Raw genomic sequence first — 24,485 nt, 5'->3', positions numbered from 1 at the left:
TTTCTAGGATCCTCTCTCCTACCCTTTTGCGTAGATATCGTCACAAAAAAAAATCACATGTCAGCAAAACAATGCTACTATTCATACTAGCAAGTAAACTAAGCAATGAATTAAGGACCAAACCTTTTTTTTTGTACTGGTCGGATGGCTCTCCAGACTGGAATCCTATTGAAAATCTTAGGGGGGATCCTTGTACGCAGAATCTACACTGAGGGAAAACGGTACACCACGATTGAAGAGTTCAAGGTCGCAATTTCCAACAGTATTCCAACACGAATTTTCAAGGTTACCAATTACTGACATGTAACGATGAGTGTATCCTCAAGGCTGTGGCCAAATTGAAGTCATCAATGTCAGTGGGCCCCGATGGGATACCCTCATTCATACTAAATAAGTGTGCCCAACCGCTGCTCGCCCCGCTCCGCCACTTGTTTGGCCTTTCGTTGTCTAGTGGAAAATTCCCGAACCTTTGGAAAACTGCGTATATGTTCCCGGTACACAAGAAAGGAGACAAATCGAATATTGACAAATACAGGGGAATTTCCAGCCTAAGCGCCACGTCAAAAATGTTTGAACTCGTAGTTCTGCCGTCTATGTTGTTCCATTTTAAGGAACTCATCAGCAACGATCAGCATGGATTCATGCCCGGACGCTCCACAACAACGAACCTGCTTGTCTTCACATCGCATGTCATCGATGGCTTCTCGGAGGGATGCCAGACTGACGCCATCTATACCGACATGACAGCTGCCTTCGACAAGCTGAAGGCAGCTGTCATGTCGCAATCGCAGTGGCCAAGTTGGAACGCATGGGAGTCTGCGGTAGTCTGCTGCAATGGTTCCAATCTTACCTGACTGGCAGAACAAACTGCGTGAAGATTGGTGATCGTCTATGCTCATGTTTTGCATTGTTTTCTGGAATACCACAGGGCAGCCATTTCGGCCCACTTGTTTTTTTCTACTACTACTTTTTTACTAGAGAGTCCCCGATTACTTTACGCTGATGACATGAAAATCTTCTGCCACATCAGATAGATTGACGATGCCATGTTCCTCCAAAGGCAACTGGACTTCTTTGCAGCTTGGTGTGAAACGAATAGGATGGTACTGAATCCCAATAAATGCTCAGTCGTGTCGTTTGCAAGAAAACGGAATCCTATCTCCTTCGATTACCGGCTTTCAAACGTGGTTCTACCTCGCGTGCAGTGCGTTAACGACCTTGGTGTGCTCCTGGATGCAAAACTTACAGGATCACATCGCATATATTGTCAACAAGGCATCGAGACAATTTGGTTTTATCCTTCGAACGACGAAATCATTTACAGACATTTACTGTCTGAAGGCTGTTTACTGTGGCCTCGTTCGCTCCATACTGGAGTATTGCTCTGCCGTCTGGAACCCGTACTACCAGAACAGTGTTTACCGGATTGAAAACGTGCAACGACGCTTTATCCGTTTCGCTTTGCGTTTACTGCCGTGGCGAGATCCGTATAGCATTCCCAGCTATGAAAGCCGCTGTCAGCTAATCAATTTAGACACTCTGGAAGTGCGTCGGAACACTGCCCGAGCCATGGTGATATCTGACGTTTTAACCTCACGAATCGACTGTCCTGCCATTCTCCAAAGGATCAATCTTCTGGCTCGGCCAAGGCAGCTTCGGAATGCTGCACTTCTCTGGTTTCCTACCCGGCGAACTAACTACGGTGCTTACGGTGCTGTTACAGGTCTGCTGCGCATTTTCAACCGTGTAGTCTCTATGTTTGGCTTTAACCTGTCCCGTATTTGTATTAAGCGTAAATTTTTAATGTTTTTTAGACCTTGACTTTGGACAACTTACTAGGCAATGCAAATTTTTAATGTAATTTTGTAATTTAATGCAATATTTATGTAAAGTTAATTTAGATACTAAGACTACCATTGGGGTTTCTAGCCTGTTGGTAAATAAACAAATAAACAAATGTAAATCAGTCGATCGTTTTGAATTTTTCATTGATAATACTCATGAATTCTGAAGTGGTCTTATAAAGGGTGTGTCACATCAAATTGCATCACGGAAAAAACGCTGTAGAAATTCGCCCAGTAGACCGATCCTTTTGAAAATTTTAGACAGTAAAATAAAAACTATTAAACAACTTTTCGCATTTTCTTTTTATTCATACTTCGAGCCCAAGCCCGTATGCTCGCACCTTCCTCTTTACCCCGTCCATAAGCTTCTGTACAACGTCAGGTTGTAGTTTTTTTTGAACAGAAATCCATTTTCTTTTGAAGTCCGCCTCTGATTTGACAACTTTTGGGTTCTTCCGGAGGACCTGCTTCATAATCGCCCAATATTTCTCTATTGGGCGAAGCTCCGGCGCGTTGGGCGGGTTCATTTCCTTTGGCACGAAGGTGACCCGTTGGCTTCGTACTACTCCAACACGTCCTTTGAATAGTGACACGAAGCGAGATCCGGCCAGAAGATGGTCGGGACCTCGTGCTGCTTCAATAGTGGTAGTAAGCGCTTCTGTAGGCACTCCTTAAGGTAAACCTGCCCGTTTACCGTGCCGGTCATCACGAAGGGGGCGCTCCGCTTTCCGCAAGAGCAGATCGCTTGCCACACCATGTACTTTTTGGTAAACTTGGATAGTTTCTGCTTGCGAATCTCCTCCGGAACGCTGAATTTGTCCTCTGCGGAGAAGAACAACAGGCCCGGCAGCTGACGAAAGTCCGCTTTGACGTAGGTTTCGTCGTCCATTACCAGGCAATGCGGCTTCGTCAGAATTTCGGTGTACAGCTTCCGGGCTCGCGTCTTCCCCACCATGTTTTGCCTTTCGTCGCGGTTAGATGCCTTCTGAACCTTGTATGTACGCAGGCCCTCCCGCTGCTTGGTCCGCTGGACGAATGAACTTGATAAATTCAGCTTATTGGCGACATCCCGGACCGAACTTCTCGGATCACGTCTAAACTGCTTAACTACGCGCTTGTGATCTTTTTCACTGACGGAGCATCCATTTTTGCCGTTCTTCACCTTCCGGTCGATGGTTAGGTTCTCGAAGTATCGTTTTAGTACTCTGCTGACCGTGGATTGGACGATTCCCAGCATCTTACCGATGTCCCGATGTGACAACTCCGGATTCTCGAAATGAGTCTCGTTCGACGACATTTTTCCAAATTTACGAAAAATTGACAGTGAAGCATGGCCAACGTGATCTATACACTCTTATCTGATTATAAGCGACATTTTTTCTAACTAAAGTATATTTAACGTAAATTTCATTCAAAAGAGTTGTTTGTTTATTTATTGAGCTTAAATATGATAATTTCAGCAGTCCAGTTTCTAAAGGGTGTGTCACATCAAATTGCATCACGGAAAAAACGCCTAAAACTTAAATTTCTACAGCGTTTTTTCCGTGATGCAATTTGATGTGACACACCCTTTAGAAACTGGACTGCTGAAATTATCATATTTAAGCTCAATAAATAAACAAACAACTCTTTTGAATGAAATTTACGTTAAATATAATTTAGTTAGAAAAAATTTTTCCCTGTAAAAGTGCCCTTCTGACGTATGGGTGACTTGTTGAAAATTGTAAGGGCTTTCCATATAATTTTTTTTGAGGATTTAAATCAAATACGTTTTTGAGAAAAATGAATTTCAATTTTAAAAAAAAAATTTTCTTCAGTGTAATTTTTTAAACAATTTTTGTGTATTTTGAAACAGTTCAAGCAATTTCCTACGTTTCATCCTTTTACCAGATTTTCATAGATATTATAGTTTTTGAGTTATAAATTAAGAAAAAAAAATTGGCTCTTCTCAAAAAGTAGCCTAATTCTTTCTTGAATATTCCAGGTATGTTAACTAGCTTAAATTACCAATATCTTTACACCCACAACGTTTCACTGCAATCTGAGATATAGCTATAGCTTCGTCATACACAGTCGATTTTAATGATTTGAGAATCTTGTCGATCATTTATTCTGTCCACGTTCGGTTTTCAACGTGAGTGTGCAGAATTTTTTCACGTCTCTCGCGATTAGTTTTCGATAACTTTTAAACGTGTGTAATGATTAAATTTTTACCACTAAGCAACAATCCTTTCAGATCAAAACACTGTCACTAGTTTTTGGTACATCAACTTAGTGGCGATGCAGTTACTAGAAAGAAGCTCCCAAATTTTGACTGGAACCAACTATACATGCGTTTTGTTCACATTAAATTCTGTATTTCTTAAATTTGAGCGTTGCTCAACACTATAATGGTATAAATCGTTTCTTCGAGTCTATGTGGTCTACCTAACCCACCCGGAAAAGTGAACATGTTACTCTACATCGATCATCTTCAAGGATCTCCGATGCAAGAGTGGAGTTATCCAGCTCAGGGGCGATAACAGTTCGTAATTGGTCATTCTTTTGCTGTGAGAAAGCAATCTGGTCTTGCTGCGATTCCTCGTCGTCATATTTTTTCTGAGCTCCAATGACGATCGGTGTTTTGCTAACAATGCTGAGACGGGATCATCGAAAGTGTGTTGAAATACTGAATTGAAATAAATATCAAGACTGCCTAGCCAGGTGAGGAATTCGTTTGAAGGAAACAACATTCTATAATTAATCGGAATATTTACTCAATAAAGCAACATTCGTTGGAAATAAAGTAGATAGTTTTTCATAGCCTTTTTGAAGAGAAACCAACCGATGGCCCACCCTCCAAAATTGTTTTCTATACAAATTTCGAACACAAAAATGGTCTAGATAAAAATCGCAAAGGTCCCAGCATCTCCGATCATTCAGACAATGCAAGAGTTCATTCAGCACGACATATCGTTCCTTCACGGCACAAGTTTAACGAAGAATTCATTTCATCCCAATGAATCGTTAGCTGCACACCTGTCAGTTCCCTACACGGTCAGCTTGATCGCCCGTTTAAATCTTTCCGTCGAAAGCAAAGAAGCAGCAGACGAAAACAAATCCCAAGAAAAGGCACCACATAGAGCGAAGAATGCGGTGAGCGAGAGAGAGAGGGTGCGTCTGTCTCACCTGCGACTCACCTGAATGTGGTCTTTTGATCGCGCGCGCGAGAGAAAGAGAGTCTTGCAACCCTCACACGATCGTGTGGCACACCGGGTGAGAACCATAAACCTGAGAAGAAATCAGTCTGAGTTTGATCGTGGCACGGTTTGGACGCGGAATTTGAAAGCTCATCGAAAAAAACGAGGTGATCGCGGTTTGTGAGACTTTTGAGAGGATACATTTTTCATCTGTTTTTTTTTGTGTATTTCTCCGTTGATCCGTTTTGTGTGCGTTCGGTTGGTTTTAGAAAATTCCTTCAGTAGGAAAGAGTACGCGAATCAGCAGCATAAACCCTGTAGGGTGTGCAGGAACAAGACAAAGCTCGTAAAGGGGCTCTCGTGTTCGTCGTGCGTGTGTGTGTGTATGTGTGTTTGTGGCCATCTTGGATGGTGGATGTAAGGTTTTTTTTCTCGCGGATATCGACTCGAAGCCACGACGCGGTGCAACACATCTCCGGTTCTCGTAGCTGACGTGACACATTTAAATTCCTATTTTGGGGGAAATCTTTTCTTCGCCTCGGATTATCTTTCTTCGGATGATAGCTCAAGCTTGCATATTTTCGCTGCTTTCTGGTGTTTTGTGGATAACATATTTAAAGGGAAAAGAGTTTCATCTGTTGGGGCGGTTGTTTCATAAAATAAATCTGATCTTGTGGTGAATGGTTTCCTTTCTTAGTTTGCATGGATCTAAGCGAAAATATATCTGCCTGCAAGTGAGTGTTTTCCGAGTGCAATAGAGTTTCAGTGGCTCAGTGTTTTGGGGGTTCAGCGTCGGCCTCCGGAGAAAGCAGCAGAGGAGTTTTAGCGAATCGGCACCAGGAAATAAGGATTTTATAGAGAGCGTAAGTTTTAATAACACTAAACTATGTAAAACCATTTTCACTGCGACATGTGTTATGCTAACTAGTGATGCGTTGTAACACAATGGGAACGCTTTCGAACGGGTGTGAATGTTTACCTTCACAAAATAACAATTGGCAATCATTGAAAGTTCCCATGCTTTAAAAACTAGGAATTTAAAGGCTATAGCGTATTTAAATATTCATATGCGATCTGTTCATGGAGGCGCTATTGAATGTTTGTGAAAAAGTGTAGTAAATATTTGTTTTTGTTGGTAAACAACATTCAAGGGCTTTTCTTGGGAAAGTATTGTTGTTCAATGAAACGAAGTTGTAAATTATTTCGAACATAGGACATCAATTGTATAAGCGAAAAACAGCAGAAACCGTTTTTATTCAAACTTCGAACGAATGTTGTTTCTGTACCGTTCCTAACATCTGATCCAAAGTATCTCGTTCGCAACGAGATACGTTTTTCTTTGTAAAGGGTAACTTTGTAAGTAAACCTTAATCAGAATCCTTTCAAATTCCACATTCTTTTTCATTCATTTAATTGCTTGTAATAAAGCGGGAAAATTATTGATTCACACTCACCCATAACGAGTGCGAATATAAAATCAACCGCATATCGAGAACAGCCAAATAAATAATTCGGTATCACTTTAGCATTAGAAGCGGTCATGATTCGCCCCTCCTCCCCTGCGAAATCAAGTTCACTAGTCAGAGCACTTCAGCGATAGTTCTGGATGACAGAGCTCTCCGCTAGGCTGGTTATCAGTCGCGGAAGCATACGCGCAATACCTGTTCTTCCGTGATGTCGAAGCAGTCGAAACACCACACAACATTTTGCTCGTTCCAACTCGTTTGTAGATTTTTAATTTTTTTCTTTCCTGAAGACAAAACGTGAAACGGACCATAAACATGTTTCGGTATCAATGCGGCGTGACGTTTGGGTGAGTGGGAGGGAACTGTGGATGGTACGAAACTGGATACGGGGATGTTGCTTAACTACTGATAGCATTAGGAGTTCCTTGTTACCTTTAAAAATTATTTTGAAATGTTGTTTTGGTATGATTTGCTTGCGTGGGGTACAGATTTAAACGTTTCCTAATTTTATATTCCAATATTTTTTTTTAATTGAGTGTAACTCTGAGTAATCTTGACTGACTTGATTCTACTTTACAACGGATTGATGAAAGTAACTTTTTTTCCGGAGGGCTGACATGTTTTTGTGGACTATGCAAAGCTATTTTAAAACTTTCGGTGGTGGAAATAGAGCTTTTCTTGCCACAGATCGGCATCCTATACTTTGAGCCTTAAAATATTTCCCCGCTTTCGAATAAATCCATTTTTCAGTGACTTTCCTTAGTTAGAAAAAAGCAGTCCATGTCAAAACATCGAACGAACGTTTATGCTATAAACTTTTGAGTACAATTGCTTCGTTGTCAAACATAAAATAACATATTCAAACGTCATTTTAACTCATGGCGAATTTAGTTGTTTGCAATTCAATTATCAATTGTACAGAAATTCTATTGAGAAATACTAGGTCAAACAGTCTAAAACTAGATTAAAATTCTTGTTAGTTTCCTATCATATTCTTGCTTCGTATGTTGAGTATTTAGCAATAATCCAATACAGCAATTCCAAATGAAATCGTCCTAAAAATGCAGATTTTAAAAACTTTTTGATTCCAATGAATGTGTGTATTCCGTTTGGGTTGGAGGAAATGTGAGTTTTCCACAGCAATTGGGAATGACTCAAGCGTAACTTTTGAAAAGGGCGTATCGATTTGAGTAAGAGAAATCTTTGATAATTTATATCTCAAAAACTATGAGTCGTACCGAAATAGTGTCTTAGAAAGAGTTTTAAGAGTATTGACGGTTGAATATGAAAAAAATGTACACTGTGAAAAAAATAGTACACTTTCACTCGAATCAAAAATACTCATGTTTTGTCATTCGTCGATTTTATTTGGAATTGCTGAATATCAACTTTGTTCCGTTGTTCTTAGAAATTTCTTAAAAGTGATCCAAACCATAATCGTTCTTAAATCTTTTGACAAGATTTGGATGCCATTCCAAAACCGGTGACCTCTCGCTGCTTTGAAGGATCTTCAATAGAAGAATCGGCCGTTCACTTCATTGATCTTCCATTTCACCTTTGTGTTCTTTGTGCATTGGATTCCAGATTCTTCTGTCGTCAGATTATTTTCATGTTCCATCATGATCATTTCAATGTTGTCTTCATTCGCCTTCATATTTGAGACTGACAATCGTTAAAAATTTTTCGATTTTGTTCTCATTATTGATCTCACATTTATTATGAGGCGCTTTTCGTGACTTAACAATTTTGCATCTAAGAAGAATAAGAAAATCAACAACATCAACAAAATAGAGTTACGGAATTTGATAATGTATATGGCTTTTTCTACCTATTTAATGAATCCAGGTCCATGTGTGGTACAGCTATAACTATAACGATTATCTAATACCAGTACAAAAAAGACACCGGAAAGGTCATTCCCGTTGAACTGCATTCAACATGGTGTTGGCCCAACGGAAAGAGAAACTACAATCTAACGATACGATCATTACTATTTGCTTGTATCTAAAACACGCTTTCGAAACAATCACAATATCTAGGCTCTTGCTGTTGAACACGATTAACCGCTTTGGAGTCACGTGTACTGCTTAAAAAAGGTTAAAAAAAAAGGTATTGGTATGACAGAACTCGACGGACTGTTTTACGAGTTCTACGATTTTGTGATACCGATTTCTCTCTTTTTTTTGCATATGATACCGTGTTGTTCATTGAAGCTAAAGAGTTACAGTATGCAAGTTTATTCACCCCCAAATGAAAAATTGGATTTCTTCCAAAAAACTCACTAGAAAATTGAAACACGATTAATTGTTGTTATTTTTTTATTATTTATTATTATTCATGTAAAAACAAAGCCACTTCATGAGAATTCACCGGCACCACCATGCTTGACTATAGGCCGCAAACACTCCAAAATTGGCTATTACGAGTACAGGGGGGTAAAAATCGTGATTTTGGTAGATTTCAATTGAAAATTCACCAGGAATTGTTTAAAATGATATTGCAGCGAAATTTAAAAAGATAGAAGTTAGGTGTCAAAGAACAAATCTCAGAGCGGATAGAGGGCTCCAATTCGGTTGACAGAAGCATTCAAATTCATTGTGTACTAGCTGACCCGGCAAACTTCGTCTAAACCAAAATTTATTTTTCGTTATCACATCCACGTTTTCTTACTAAACGCATCAAACGTTTATTCCATGTAACGGCCATGAACGACCAATCGCAGAACTATTCATTGATTGATCTTCAAATCTACCCATCAAAATTTTTTTTTACTATAAAGTTTCAGTACCAAAATTCGACTTTATAATATCAGATTATTTTCAGACACAATTCTTGTGCAAGATTTGTTCGTTACATGGAATAAATGTTTGATACAGAAAATATTATAGAATAAAGACAGCCCTAAATCCGACAATTCATTTCTCGGTTTTGCTCTTATCAACACTATACATCTCTATTTATATAGATAGAAGACGATTTTATCACATTACAATTCATTTCCACTTTGGAACGAAGATCAATTTCGTTAGCTCAAACATCAAATGGACTAACAACGTTTGCCAATATGTAATTGTAGAACATATGCGAATTGAATTTTTCGAATTTTCCCATTTTGCTTCAGAGCTTTCCGAAAATTTTCAATTGTCATGTTTGGTTGGAATATATGTATTATTTTTATGGGACCCCCTCTCCATTCCAGAGCAGGGAAGGGTGTCATGCAATCATAGAAACATTTCTTGTACCCAAAAACCCTCACATCCCAAATTTGGCTCCATTTGCTTGATTAGTTCTCGAGTTATATAGAAGTTTGTGTTTCATTTGAATGGCAACCACCATAGAAACATTTATTGCTCCCTAAAACCTCCATATACAAATTTTGGTTAAATTTGCTTGATTAGTTCTCGAGTTATGCAGGAATTTGTGTTTCATTTTTAAGGGAGAGGGGGTAGGAGTGTCGAACTACCATAGAAACGTTTATCGATCCTTAACACCTCTATATGCTAAGTTTGATTCCATTTGTTTGATTAGTTCTCGAGTTGTTCAACACTCTCTCCCCCTCTTTAGAGAAGGGAAAGGAGTGTCAAACCACCATAAAAAACATTTATTGATTCCTAAAATCGTCATACATAAAATTTTGTTTCATTTGCTTGATTAGCTCTCGAGTTATGTAGGAATTTGCGTTTCATTTCTATGGTAGCCCCCCTTAGAAAGGTGGGAGGAGTGTTGAATCACCTTAGAAATGTTCCTTGCCCCCTAAAACTTGCACATGCTGCTTGGTCCGTTTGCTTGATTAGTTCTTGAATTATGCAGAAATGTATGCTTCATTTATATGGCACTCAGAGAGAGTAGAGGAGTGTCTATTCACCATAGAAACATTTCATGTCCCCTAAAATCTTCGCATGCAAAATTTGGTTCCATTTGCTTGATTTGTTTTTGAGTTATGCAGAAATCTGTCTTTCATTTGTATGGCAGCTCCCCCTTAGAGAGGGGGGTGGTGGATATCTAACCACCATAGAAACATTTATTGCACCCTAAAACCAATTTTCTTCGCGCCAGAATGAGTGCTAACGATATAATCTGACTCGTAAACGTGTCGAAAAGAGCAATGTACCACATAAAGATGGCCTGGGAATTGGATAAAAGTATATACTTCTAAGCTATATACTTCTAAGCTAATGCTTAAAAAACGCAGAAATGGCTTGCGGATAAAGTTCCAGAATTCTGGGAAAAGGAAGTTTGGCCGCCTCGCAGTCCCCTGGATCATTTTGTGTGGGGCGTCGTTGAACGGGACACCAATAAAACCACTCACACAACAATTGGATCGCCAAAGTCTAAAATCATAAAGATAATGACATCACTAAATCGCGACATGGTAAAATAAGCTTGCAGCAGTTTCTGGAAGCGTCTTACAATGGTTAGTGACCACAAAGACGACTTTTTCGAATACAAATCCTTCAAAAATGCTTTATTGTTTGAAAGAAAATGAATAAAGTAAATTTCAGTACATATACGATTTTTAAATTTAAATAAGTCATACATCACTTTGTGCAAAATTACCGCACGCACCCTGTCTATGATTGCACCTCTTTCGTATAATATGTTCGAGCTTTAATTGGTCTAGCATTATGTTTCAAATGACCCTGCGGAATAACTGCTGCTTGATAATCCAAACAACCGGAGATCCAATTATCATTATCTCAATTATCCAATATTCTCATTTATGCAAATGGTGATTCGTAAGTTTATAATTACATTTGACGTAAATATTTTCAGCCATTTCTTTTTTGACGTAGAACTACGTCTTTCAGGAAGGGTGCCAAATCAGAAAACAGGTCACGATTTTATGAAATAAAGTTAACGTTAATAACTATTTTCACTGTGAACGAATTCTCATGATTTGCATACCAACCGAATCGGAAATTCTCTAAGATTTGTTGGATATGCTATACATCACAATTCGCTAATCTCTAAACGGTTCAAATTCATGAAAACTGGTAGAACTTCCTTTTCCCATACAATTGTTCTGCCGAATTGTGTGCTAACCCTACCAGTATTTCGAATGCTTATAACTCAAACATTTCTTAACAGATTGGAAAGATGCTTGCATCAATTGATAGGAAATATTCTTGCGCGTCTATCACAATTAGTAAAATATTATTTTTTCATGAGATAATAAATAAATAACTGTGAAAAGTCAAGCGTTATATAAACTACCAAGTTTTGATTGGCCCGATTTACAGTTTCCCCAACACAGACTTCAAAATAGATGTACCTGTGAAAATCCGCTTTGCAAATAAAGGGTGTGTCACATCAAATTGCATCACGGAAAAAAAACTGTAGAAATTTAATTTTTAGTAATTAAATCTTCAGCTTTCGCTTATAATCAGATAAGAGTGTATAGATCACGTTAGCCATGCTTCACTGTGAATTTTTCGTAAATTTGGAAAAATGTCGTCGAACGAAAAAGAGCGTCGTGAATTAATCCTGTGCACTCATTTCGAGAATCCGGAGTTGTCACATCGGGACATCGGTAAGATGCTGGGAATCGTCCAATCCACGGTCAGCAGAGTACTAAAACGATACTTCGAGAACGTAACCATCGACCGGAAGGTGAAGAACGGCAAAAATTGATGCTCCGTCAGTGAAAAAGATCACAAGCGCGTAGTTAAGCAGTTTAGACGTGATCCGAGAAGTTCGGTCCGGGATGTCGCCAATAAGCTGAATTTGTCAAGTTCATTCGTCCAGCGGACCAAACAGTGGGAGGGCCTGCGTACATACAAGGTTCAGAAGGCTCCTAACCGCGACGAAAGGCAAAACATGGTGGGGAAGACGCGAGTCCGGTAGCTGTACACCGAAATGCTGACGAAGCCGCATTGCCTGGTAATGGACGACGAAACCTACGTCAAAGCGGACTTTCGTCAGCTGCCGGGCCTGTTGTTCTTCTCCGCAGAGGACAAATTCAGCGTTCCGGAGGAGATTCGCAAGCAGAAACTATCCAAGTTTGCCAAAAAGTACATGGTGTGGCAAGCGATCTGCTCTTGCGGAAAGCGGAGCGCCCCTTCGTGATGACCGGCACGGTAAGTGGGCAGGTTTACCTTAAGGAGTGCCTACAGAAGCGCTTACTTACCACTATTGAAGCAGCACGAGGGCCCGACCATCTTCTGGCCGGATCTCGCTTCGTGCCACTATTCAAATGACGTGTTGGAGTGGTACGAAGCCAACGGGGTCACCTTCGTGCCAAAGGAAATGAACCCGCCCAACGCGCCGGAGCTTCGCCCAATAGAGAAATATTGGGCGATTTTGAAGCAGGCCCTCCGGAAGAACCCAAAAGTTGTCAAATCGGAGGCGGACTTCAATAGAAAATGGATTTCTGTTCAAAAAAAACTACAACCTGACGTTGTACAGAACCTTATGGACGGGGTAAAGAGGAAGGTGCGAGCATACGGGCTTGGGCTCGAAGTATGAATATAAAGAAAATGCCAAAAGTTGTTTAATAGTTTTTATTTTACTGTCTAAAAATTTCAAAAGGATCGGTCTACTGGGCGAATTTCTACAGCGTTTTTTCCGTGATGCAATTTGATGTGACACACCCTTTAGGCTCTTGTTGTTGAACACGATTAACCGCTTTGGAGTCACGTGTACTGCTTATAAATGGTTTAAAATGTATTGGTATGACAGAACTCGACGGACTGTTTTACGAGTTCTACGATTTTGTGATACCGATTTCTCTCTTTTTTTGCATATGATACCGTGTTGTTCATTGAAGCTAAAGTGTTACAGTATGCAAGTTTATTCACCCCCAGTGTAAAATTGGATTTCTTCCAAAAAACCCCGCCACCACCATGCACCATTCATGCCAATAGGCCGCAAACACTCCTTTTTCAAACCTTCACCGGTTCAGCCGCAATTTCCTTGTGATACCGTCAGATCCAAATATCATTACTTTCGTCTCGTCTGACCAAATAACCTTATTCCAGTCATCGCTGCTCCATGAAATGTATATACAACATCGGTATAACAAGCATCGGTTTTTTGATATACATCATGACTTATTTCAAGCGAAAGTTAAATATGTTAAGGTTAAAATGAAAGTTAATTGGCTATTACGAGTACAGGGGGGTAAAAATCGTGATTTTGGTAGATTTCAGTTGAAAATTCACCAGGAATTGTTTAAAATTATATTGCAGCGAAATTTAAAAAGATAGAAGTTAGGTGTCAAAGAACAAATTTCAGAGCGGATAGAGGGCTCCAATTCGGTTGATAGAAGCATTCAAATTCTGACCCGGCAAACAAAACCCAAAATTTATTTTTCGTTATCACATCCACGTTTTCTTACTAAGCGCATCAAACGTTTATTCCATGTAACGGCCATGAACGACCAATCGCAGAACTATTCATTGATTGATCTTCAAATCTACCCATCAAAATTTTTTTTTACTATAAAGTTTCAGTACCAAAACTCGACTTTATAATATCAGATTATTTTCAGACACAATTCTTGTGCAACAAATCTTGCTACATGGAATAAATGTTTGATACAGAAAATATTATAGAATAAAGACAGCCCTAAATCCGACAATTCATTTCTCGGTTTTGCTCTTATCAACACTATACATCTCTATTTATATAGATAGAAGACGATTTTATCACATTACAATTCATTTCCACTTTGGAACGAAGATCAATTTCGTTAGCTCAAACATCAAATGGACTAACAACGTTTGCCAATATGTAATTGTAGAACATATGCGAATTGAATTTTTCGAATTTTCCCATTTTGCTTCAGAGCTTTCCGAAAATTTTCAATTGTCATGTTTGGTTGGAATATGTGTATTATTTTTATGGGACCCCCTCTCCATTCCAGAGCAGGGAAGGGTGTCATGCAATCATAGAAACATTTCTTGTACCCAAAAACCCTCACATCCCAAATTTGGCTCCATTTGCTTGATTAGTTCTCGAGTTATATAGAAGTTTGTGTTTCATTTGAATGGCAACCACCATAGAAACATTTATTGCTCCCTAAAACCTCCATATACAAATTTTGGTTAAATTTGCTTGATTAGTTCTCGAGTTATGCAGGAATTTGTGTTTCATTTTTAAGGGAGAGGGGGTAGGAGTGTCGAACTACCATAGAAACGTTTATCGATCCTTAACACCTCTATATGCTAAGTTTGATTCCATTTGTTTGATTAGTTCTCGAGTTGTTCAACACTCTCTCCCCCTCTTTAGAGAAGGGAAAGGAGTGTCAAACCACCATAAAAAACATTTATTGCTTCCTAAAATCTTCATACATAAAATTTTGTTTCATTTGCTTGATTAGCTCTCGAGTTATGTAGGAATTTGCGTTTCATTTCTATGGTAGCCCCCCTTAGAAAGGTGGGAGGAGTGTTGAATCACCTTAGAAATGTTTCTTGCCCCCTAAAACTTGCACATGCTGCTTGGTCCGTTTGCTTGATTAGTTCTTGAATTATGCAGAAATGTATGCTTCATTTATATGGCACTCAGAGAGAGTAGAGGAGTGTCTATTCACCATAGAAACATTTCATGTCCCCTAAAATCTTCGCATGCAAAATTTGGTTCCATTTGCTTGATTTGTTTTTGAGTTATGCAGAAATCTGTCTTTCATTTGTATGGCAGCTCCCCCTTAGAGAGGGGGGTGGTGGATATCTAACCACCATAGAAACATTTATTGCACCCTAAAACCAATTTTCTTCGCGCCAGAATGAGTGTTAACGATATAATCTGACTCGTAAACGTGTCGAAAAGAGCAATGTACCACATAAAGATGGCCTGGGAATTGGATAAAAGTATATACTTCTAAGCTATATACTTCTAAGCTAATGCTTAAAAAACGCAGAAATGGCTTGCGGATAAAGTTCCAGAATTCTGGGAAAAGGAAGTTTGGCCGCCTCGCAGTCCCCTGGATCATTTTGTGTGGGGCGTCGTTGAACGGGACACCAATGAAACCACTCACACAACAATTGGATCGCCAAAGTCTAAAATCATAAAGATAATGACATCACTAAATCGCGACATGGTAAAATAAGCTTGCAGCAGTTTCTGGAAGCGTCTTACAATGGTTAGTGACCACAAAGACGACTTTTTCGAATACAAATCCTTCAAAAATGCTTTATTCTTTGAAAGAAAATGAATAAAGTAAATTTCAGTACATATACGATTTTTAAATAATTATTTGTTGTCATACATCACTTTGTGCAAAATTACCGCACGCACCCTGTCTATGATTGCACCTCTTTCGTATAATATGTTCGAGCTTTAATTGGTCTAGCATTATGTTTCAAATGAGCCTGCGGAATAACTGCTGCTTGATAATCCAAACAACCGGAGATCCAAGCCCATTGAGGCAACATTTTTAATTATCTCCACCTCCCACTTTAAGCATTTATATCCCGAAAAAGATAAACTATATTTCTAGAAAATATAAATATTCTCATTTATGCAAATGGTGATTCGTAAGTTTATAATTACATTTGACGTAAATATTTTCAACCATTTCTTTTTTGACGTAGAACTACGTATTTCAGGAAGGGTGCCAAATCAGAAAACAGGTCACGATTTTATGAAATAAAGTTAACGTTAATAACTATTTTCACTGTGAACGAATTCTCATGATTTGCATACCAATCGAATCGGAAATTCTCTAAGATTTGTTGGATATGCTATACATCACAATTCGCTAATCTCTAAACGGTTCAAATTCACGAATACTGGTAGAACTTCCTTTTCCCATACAATTGTTCTGCCGATTTGTGTGCTAACCCTACCCGTATTTCGAATGCTAATAACTCAAACATTTCTTAACAGATTGGAAAGATGCTTGCATCAATTGATAGGAAATATTCTTGCGCGTCTATCACAGTTAGTAAAATATTATTTTTTCATGAGATAATAATTAAATAACTGTGAAAAGTCAAGCGTTATATAAACTACCAAGTTTTGATTGGCCCGATTTACAGTTTCCCCAACACAGACTTCAAAATCGATGTACCTGTGAAAATCCGCTTTGCAAATAAAGGGTGTGTCACATCAAATTGTATCACGGAAAAAACGCTGTAGAAATTTAATTTTTAGGAATTAAATCTTCAGCTTTCGCTTATAATCAGATAAGAGTGTATAGATCACGTTGGCCATGCTTCACTGTCAATTTTTCGTAAATTTGGAAAAATGTCGTCGAACGAAAAAGAGCGTCGTGAATTAATCCTGTGCACTCATTTCGAGAATCCGGAGTTGTCACATCGGGACATCGGTAAGATGCTGGGAATCGTCCAATCCACGGTCAGCAGAGTACTAAAACGATACTTCGAGAACGTAACCATCGACCGGAAGGTGAAGAACGGCAAAAATGGATGCTCCGTCAGTGAAAAAGATCACAAGCGCGTAGTTAAGCAGTTTAGACGTGATCCGAGAAGTTCGGTCCGGGATGTCGCCAATAAGCTGAATTTGTCAAGTTCATTCGTCCAGCGGACCAAGCAGTGGGAGGGCCTGCGTACATACAAGGTTCAGAAGGCTCCTAACCGCGACGAAAGGCAAAACATGGTGGGGAAGACACGAGCCCGAAAGCTGTACACCGAAATGCTGACGAAGCCGCATTGCCTGGTAATGGACGACGAAACCTACGTCAAAGCGGACTTTCGTCAGCTGCCAGGCCTGTTGTTCTTCTCCGCAGAGGACAAATTCAGCGTTCCGGAGGAGATTCGCAAGCAGAAACTATCCAAGTTTGCCAAAAAGTACATGGTGTGGCAAGCGATCTGCTCTTGCGGAAAGCGGAGCGCCCCCTTCGTGGTGACCGGCACGGTGAACGGGCAGGTTTACCTTAAGGAGTGCCTACAGAAGCGCTTACTACCACTATTGAAGCAGCACGAGGGCCCGACCATCTTCTGGCCGGATCTCGCTTCGTGCCACTATTCAAAGAACGTGTTGGAGTGGTACGAAGCCAACGGGGTCACCTTCGTGCCAAAGGAATTGAGCTTCGCCCAATAGAGAAATATTGGGCGATTATGAAGCAGGCCCTCCGGAAGAACCCAAAAGTTGTCAAATCGGAGGCGGACTTCAATAGAAAATGGATTTCTGATCAAAAAAAACTACAACCTGACGTTGTACAGAACCTTATGGACGGGGTAAAGAGGAAGGTGCGAGCATACGGGCTTGGGCTCGAAGTATGAAGAAAAAGAAAATGCCAAAAGTTGTTTAATAGTTTTTATTTTACTGTCTAAAATTTTCAAAAGGATCGGTCTACTGGGCGAATTTCTACAGCGTTTTTTCCGTGATGCAATTTGATGTGACACACCCTTTATACATGCATGTTAGAGGTATTTTTGTTCCCACCGAGCTATGTTTCCCTAACACAGACTTCAAAATTAATGTGCCTGAGGGAATCCGCTTCGTCAAAACATGCAAGCCTGAGGTATTTTTTCCCACTAAGCTGTGTTTTCCTAACACGGACTTCCGCTTTGCAAATACATGCAAGTCGGGGGTAATTTTTGGTGTTGAGTACGAGTACAAAAGCTCTCGTACTGAGAAGCCTGGAAAAATCGTCATTTCAGATACTAGAGGTGAATGAACTTTCGCGGTTCGAGAACTACGTAAACATGAGATGTGCAATAATTTCAGAGGGAAATGTAAAATACAACAATTTTCAATTTCAGTTATTTCAAGAGATAGGAAAAGCTTTGTTCTCCAAAGTTGTTTTAAATAACTGAGACTACAACTTTGTCGAACTATGTTTACCTCTATCTATAGAGATAAGAGAGTTAGATTTTTTATTTCATCGAAAATGGTGGTCACCCTATTTTTTGGCAACATGAAAATGAGCGCTCTATCATATGTAACAACTTTGTCGAAGACAATTTTTGCCTAGAGAACAACTGTCGAGCTCTAAATGCTAATTTCCACATAAATGCATCTCCTGGAGCATTGTGCAGTATCCACATACCACTACAATTTCCGTTCTCCGAAGAATATTGTAGCTCAACTTACTGTTGTTCAAGATAGCAAGCGGTTTTTATTATGAAAATTGAAAAAAAGTACATTTGTTATTTGTCAAAAATCGAACATTTTGGGGGGCAAAGTGGTCACTCACACATATCATGGTAGAAGGGATAGATTTACGCGTGTGTTCTTGTCCAAATTTGTTTTAACAATTATTGAAATAGTAGGTACATATATGAAATGAGCTAGGCCTATTCACCTAGAGTTGTAATTGAAATTTTCTCATACGTACAGAAACGAAGTAGGAAATATATAACGTTTTTTATAATGAGGCTTGGTTTTGGTTGGGGTGGCATTTTTTTCCTGGGTAAAAACCACAGAAGGGACCCCTTTAGCAGCAGAAGGTGATAAGGTGTATCAGCTTTTGAAAACAGGACAACGTCAGTAGTAATCCTCCACTGACCCCAAACAACAAAGTAATTTCTATACGAAATAATCGCTGAAGTTGAACAATGACTCAAAAGTCTTGAAATTTTTCAAACATAAGGTGACTATCAATACGGTGTCAAAGACAATAGTTATACTACCAAACAAGCAGGTGACCATTTTGCCCCCACTACGTTTACGTCATATTCGTGTGTAAAAAGATTTTGAAATAGGGGTGTTTTTGTTTCTGAAATTTTATATGCTAGAACATAATGTCGTTGTTGTATAACTAACTAACAATTGTATACTTCAGGGCTACTTCACTTACAACAATTATTCCACAACTTATTTTCCGACAAAATAACATTAACACCAAAAGAGGTTTTCGTGCTCGAGTCCAGTTCTGATCATTATTATTTCAGCGGCAATCAATACGAGCGGAAGATTCGTTAATTGGAGATCAATCGAAACCAGCTCTTATGAACGAGTTCAGCTCAATGTGGCTCTGCCCCCCCCCTTCCTTTCAACTTCTCGGATCAATTAAGCACAATTGCCAATCAATCAGATCAACCTCAATTGCATTTGTCCGCAATCTCGAGAATGATTGAGAGGGTGTCAGACTGTGTCGAAGCCTAGGGAGGGACACATTCCTGCAAACCGCGAAGAACCGCTATAAAGCTCCCCCGACAACGACTAGTGTGTCTTAACTGTTTCTTAAACATTTTCTGCCTCTCCAAGGTGTGCCTTTCGCTCAGACGTTGTGTTATTGCTTGTGTGTTTTTTTTTTATTTCATCTGATTAGGTCTTTCGCGACGGCACGCCGCGATCTTTTCCATCGCGAAGGTACGACGCGCGTGGTATGACCTAAATTTCCACAGCTTGATCTCACCTTTCCGTTCGTTCGTACGTTCGCTCGCTCGCAAGAGTCGCCACTCTTTCCTCATGTTTGCATGCTGATTAAGCCAAGCGGTTTATACGCGGGCAGGCGCCGGCCATGTTCTGACACAAAGAAAATGAAGCGTTAGCATAAACCTATTTTGGATGATAATATATAACTTCTGGGTGCAATGATTGTACGGAACTTTCTGCCCGGCGTTGACGATTAGTCATTCGTAACTTTAGATATACATCGTTACAGTACAAATATTTGTTTTCCTTTGAATGAATACCTGTGAAGACACTTAGAACGCTAAAAAACATACCTTCGCTGATTTTGTTTTTATTGTTTTCTTTGTCCATTGTGTGTACATTCACCCGAGCAGCCGTAGCGTACCTTGACATTCCGAGCGGACGATAACGTTGTGTTATGTAATTGTGCGTGTACAAGTCACTAAACTTCATCGACCGTTGCTGGAAGCTACCGACCGGCCGACCCGGGGCGATTAAACATGCGTCACGCCAGCCGCCCGGTGGTGTTCCGGTGGAAAAACTCGTTTGTACCTTCTTTGGGGCCGAAATCAAACAAAGGATGCCGTGGAAACGTATGCTTCTGTTGTCGTTCAAGAGAACGGTGATTTTTTTGAGACAATGGAACTGACAGAGAGAGAGAGGTTCGCGTCTTGTCGCACAATGGTCGCCGGTTTATATTTATAGCTGCCTAAAACCTTGGTCGCGAAAGGGATTGGTTCCTTCCGGTGGGTTACACGCCTATTCTCTTTGCGATCATTTTGGCTATCGAGAAACATTCTGCAGCGGAGATTTGACTAATTCAAGAATAGAAGCGGAGGTCATACCGTTCTCAGCTGATGCGCGAACGATTGGCCAGTTGACATCGACTAGCCGACGTTTCAGTGGATGGAAGTGTATTTAAATTTGTTGATTGGCCACAGTTATTGTGTGATTAGTCATCGTGGATTGAGTCTCTTGTACATAATTATGCATAAACTTCTGGCTTCCGTTGCTTTTTTAATTATTCATGTTTGATTAACACGTTGACGGCCATGGCAGTCACCGGAGACTGACAGTATAACATATGATATTAAACATAACTAATACAAGCACATAAGCTTATAAGCATTCCCTTTTGAACAAAACTACCTTCCACTACTATAAGAAACGATGGCCCTAATATGTTGAAAAATTTCTATAGAGTCGCTATTAAATCGTGGCACTCAAAGTGTTAATGGTGGTATCACATGGCGGATGTTACGCGTTTCAATTCTCATTGTCGTTTTATTTGCCATAAATTTTATTTTTTGTTTGTATTTATTAATTCTTTGATTCCGATCTAAATATGTAATCTGATATGAATCTATATCCAATCGATGGACTGAAGAGATTCTTGGGAATATTTGTATCGATCTGATACGAGTTATTGGTGGGTTTTAAATTTTAGACAATCATGTAGTTGACTTGTAATCAACGAATCAAGAAGGATGAATTCCGCGATGCTTCGGGATTAAAACAAGGAAACTTTGTGTTATTGATGAAGTTTATAGTTTGATAGTAATTTTTTGTATAGGAATTAAATTAATTACTAGTGTGTTAACAAACAATATTTTATTTGGAATATTTATATGAAACTGATGGGATTGAACCCTTTCGTGTACCTACTAGTTCCTTCTGTGTCCTGTGTGTTGTCAGTGGCTGCACATTTCTTTTACGGCAGAACATTCTTTTGTTATTAAAAATACAGTAGTATTTATATGCATTTATGAATTTTGTAGATTTTTTTCTGCAAACTAATCGTTCCATGTTTTATAAGTTGTCGCTGGTTTTGTGGAGAAAAATCATGCTTTACATAAAATGTAGTTAACTGAGCGAGAGCCGAACATCAATGTATATTTTTTGATCATATATGCAAGACAAATCCTGTTTTTTTGGACGTGCATAGAGATACACAGGGCAACTTCGATATAACGTACATTTCACTTTCAAAATTGTACGTTATATCGATGCATAATAAAGAACTCAGAAACATAACTCATATTACTTTATTATGTTGCTGTTTGAGTAGAGTTAGTAAATAATGATGACCAAATTCACCTAGAAGGTGAAACCATCCTTTTTCATGATGTTTCCCTTCATACCACGGTTAACGGATAAAATGGTCGCATACTTGTTAAAAAACATTTTTTCCTGTAACAGTCCTTTTTTCCGATGTATGGAATGTCAGAATTTAATAACAAATATATTTTCGAGAAAAATGATTTTCAATTTTTAAAATAACATTTTTCCAGCATATTTTTTATATTTTTTATGAAACATTAAATTATTCCCTAAAACTCTGAACTAAAATTGACTAAAATTATGTGGGACTTAACATTTTTTTCGAATAACTTAAACGTCAAAAAAAAACTCAGAAACTATATGAACTACGTAATTTTGGTCAGACAATGAAATATAGAAAATTATCCAAGCTCTCTTTAAAAAATAGTGAATTCATTAAAAAAAATCAATAAACAAAATTATTTTGAAAATTAAAATAAGTTTTTCTCGAAAACTTTAATATATCAAACAACTACCAACAAGTCTCCCATACATCGGAAGAAAGGCGCTGTTACTTTTGATAATTTTTATACGAATTTAAAAAAATACGTTTTTGAGAAAAATTAATTTCAATCTTCAAAATATTTTTTTTCGGTGTAATTTTATTTACGTATTTTTACATGAAAATTTAAAGAATTTCCTATATTTAATTTTTTGACCAAAATTTTGTAGGTATTATTGTTTCGGGGTTTGAATTTTTTGTAAAAAAATAAGAACTTTGACCCTTTCCAAAATGTGGCCTAATGCGTTTTTTTTTGAGATTTAAAGCATGCAAAGATCCTCAAATGACCAATGTGCTTACACCCACAATGTTTCACCGCAATCTGAGATGGTTCGGATTCGCCTATTGAAAATGTGTACGTTATACAGCGCGGACTCGATTATATTCAGTTTCGGATTTATCTTCACTGTATATAATCGAATCCTGAATGTTGTTTTTTTTTGCATGTATTTTTCGTTTTTGAATAAAAAAAAATTGAATTTTCATTCATCCCCTTAAAGTCAGAAAACACCTTTCTCATATGAAAAAAAAAACATTATCCAGATTCTCTCAGGAGGTGATAGACGATCATATTTGATGAAAAAATCCTTCTTCGCATATGTTCGTATTTCAACAATGACAAAGTTATAGAACTTTTTTTTTGTTTCGGACTCTGTTGCCTCAAACTGTATCTACATTAAAAAGTACGTTACGGAAGACGACTCTGTTGCTTTCATTTGAAAGGTGAGAAAATTTAGCACAGGATATAGTAGTGGAACATCTAAATTCGTGGATTTTAATCATATTTTGGAAGTGAAAAACTTAAAAGTTAATCATTTTTAATGTGTTATTATTAATTTTAGACTAAAAAATGATATTAAATTAGATTGTTTCTATCAATTAAATTGAACCTCTATAACCCCTCTACAATTTATTCTTTGACACCCAACTTCTATCTTTCTTAATTTGACTGCAATATCAATATAAACAATTTCTGGTGAAAATTCAAGCAAAATCTTCAAAAATCACGATTTTTACCCCACTGTATATGTAATAGCCACTTAAATTTCACCTAAACGTTAAGAGGTTAACAATTCTGCAAAATTGAAAAGGCTTCAGCTATATATTTTTATTTCAAGAATACTTCGTCTGCAGAACACTGTCGTAAACAAACCAATATTCAGTTCTATTCGCGACAGATCCAATACGATCCCGAAGAAGCTCTTGCTAGTTAAGCTGCTATGGATGCATATGAATATTAACAATTTCGACATAAAACATCAATCAGGTGAATAAAAAGTGTGCGTAACCAAATGACACTGAGAAAGTTTCCTTCCTTCTTTATCTTCACTTCGCACTTTTGACCTTTCCTTATTGTTGTTTGTTTGTTTTATTGGTACTTTGTACTTCGTATATCAATTTATTCGTATATCAATTCGTCGGTGATGTTTTGATGATAATGATGAGCCCCTATAATTAAAGACAACAATTATAGAGGCTAACTTTCTCAGTTTATTCACCTCTAGCCTTGAAAAAGGCCAGAAAAACTATACTTAAACTCTCATCTCCCGGTCTCAAGAAAGAATAGAAACTTGAAACTTTAGCCGTTCATTGGCCTCTACACCCAAACTAGCGTTGGCAGAAAACATTTCATCTTTGGCAGAAATGATGCCATTCAGTGTGCTGGAGAGTCAAACATCTTTTTCTGTTTTCTTTTCTCATTTCATTTGGAATTGTGCAAAAAAAAAGTCCATACGACGTCAATGGGGATCGAACCAAGGCCGGCTGGCATGCAAAGTTATTTTACACGACCACGCTACCACGATCTCAACTTTATGCACAGGTATTATTTGGTTGATATTTTTAATAAATTAGTACAGCAAGCTTTTAAGCTTTCTACTTTGGTACCTATTTGATTGAAAACATAAAAAAATCATCGAATAAAATGCGTTTCAAATCAAGCGGATAAGAATCGAACTTCGGACACCATTTAAAAAAAAAACAAATTTCGGACAGATTGAATTAAAATTTCGGACACTTTTTTTGTAATTGTTTGAACGAAAATTACATTACACTTCATTATATTTTATAGTCAACTGTGAAACACTTAACAAGCAATCACATTAACCTGATAACGACGATGAGAACTGAT

General features: G+C 38.4%; 1 protein-coding gene across 11 annotated transcripts in view; it reads left to right on the top strand.

Annotated features, from left to right (window-relative positions):
• The window catches only part of LOC129771708 (filamin-A), a 161,421-nt gene that overhangs the window by 74,330 nt on the left and 62,606 nt on the right, over positions 1-24,485 (top strand). Inside the window, exons 1-2 of one of the 11 annotated variants that reach the window (XM_055775651.1) lie at positions 5,135-5,190; positions 5,721-5,886. The exons of 6 other annotated variants lie outside the window; for them this stretch is intronic. The gene's annotated coding sequence lies outside the window, so the exon portion shown is untranslated. Of the gene's footprint in view, positions 1-5,134; positions 5,887-24,485 lie in introns of those variants that run through there. 4 more of the 11 variants (XM_055775650.1, XM_055775653.1, XM_055775652.1 and 1 more) reach the window with 4 other exon arrangements.

The sequence above is a fragment of the Toxorhynchites rutilus genome, chromosome 2, assembly GCF_029784135.1.
Source record: "Toxorhynchites rutilus septentrionalis strain SRP chromosome 2, ASM2978413v1, whole genome shotgun sequence".
In the NCBI taxonomy this organism is placed as follows: Eukaryota; Metazoa; Arthropoda; class Insecta; order Diptera; family Culicidae; genus Toxorhynchites; species Toxorhynchites rutilus.
The sequence above is the reverse complement of the archived record's forward strand: the minus strand, read 5'-3'. Positions and strand labels throughout refer to the sequence as shown.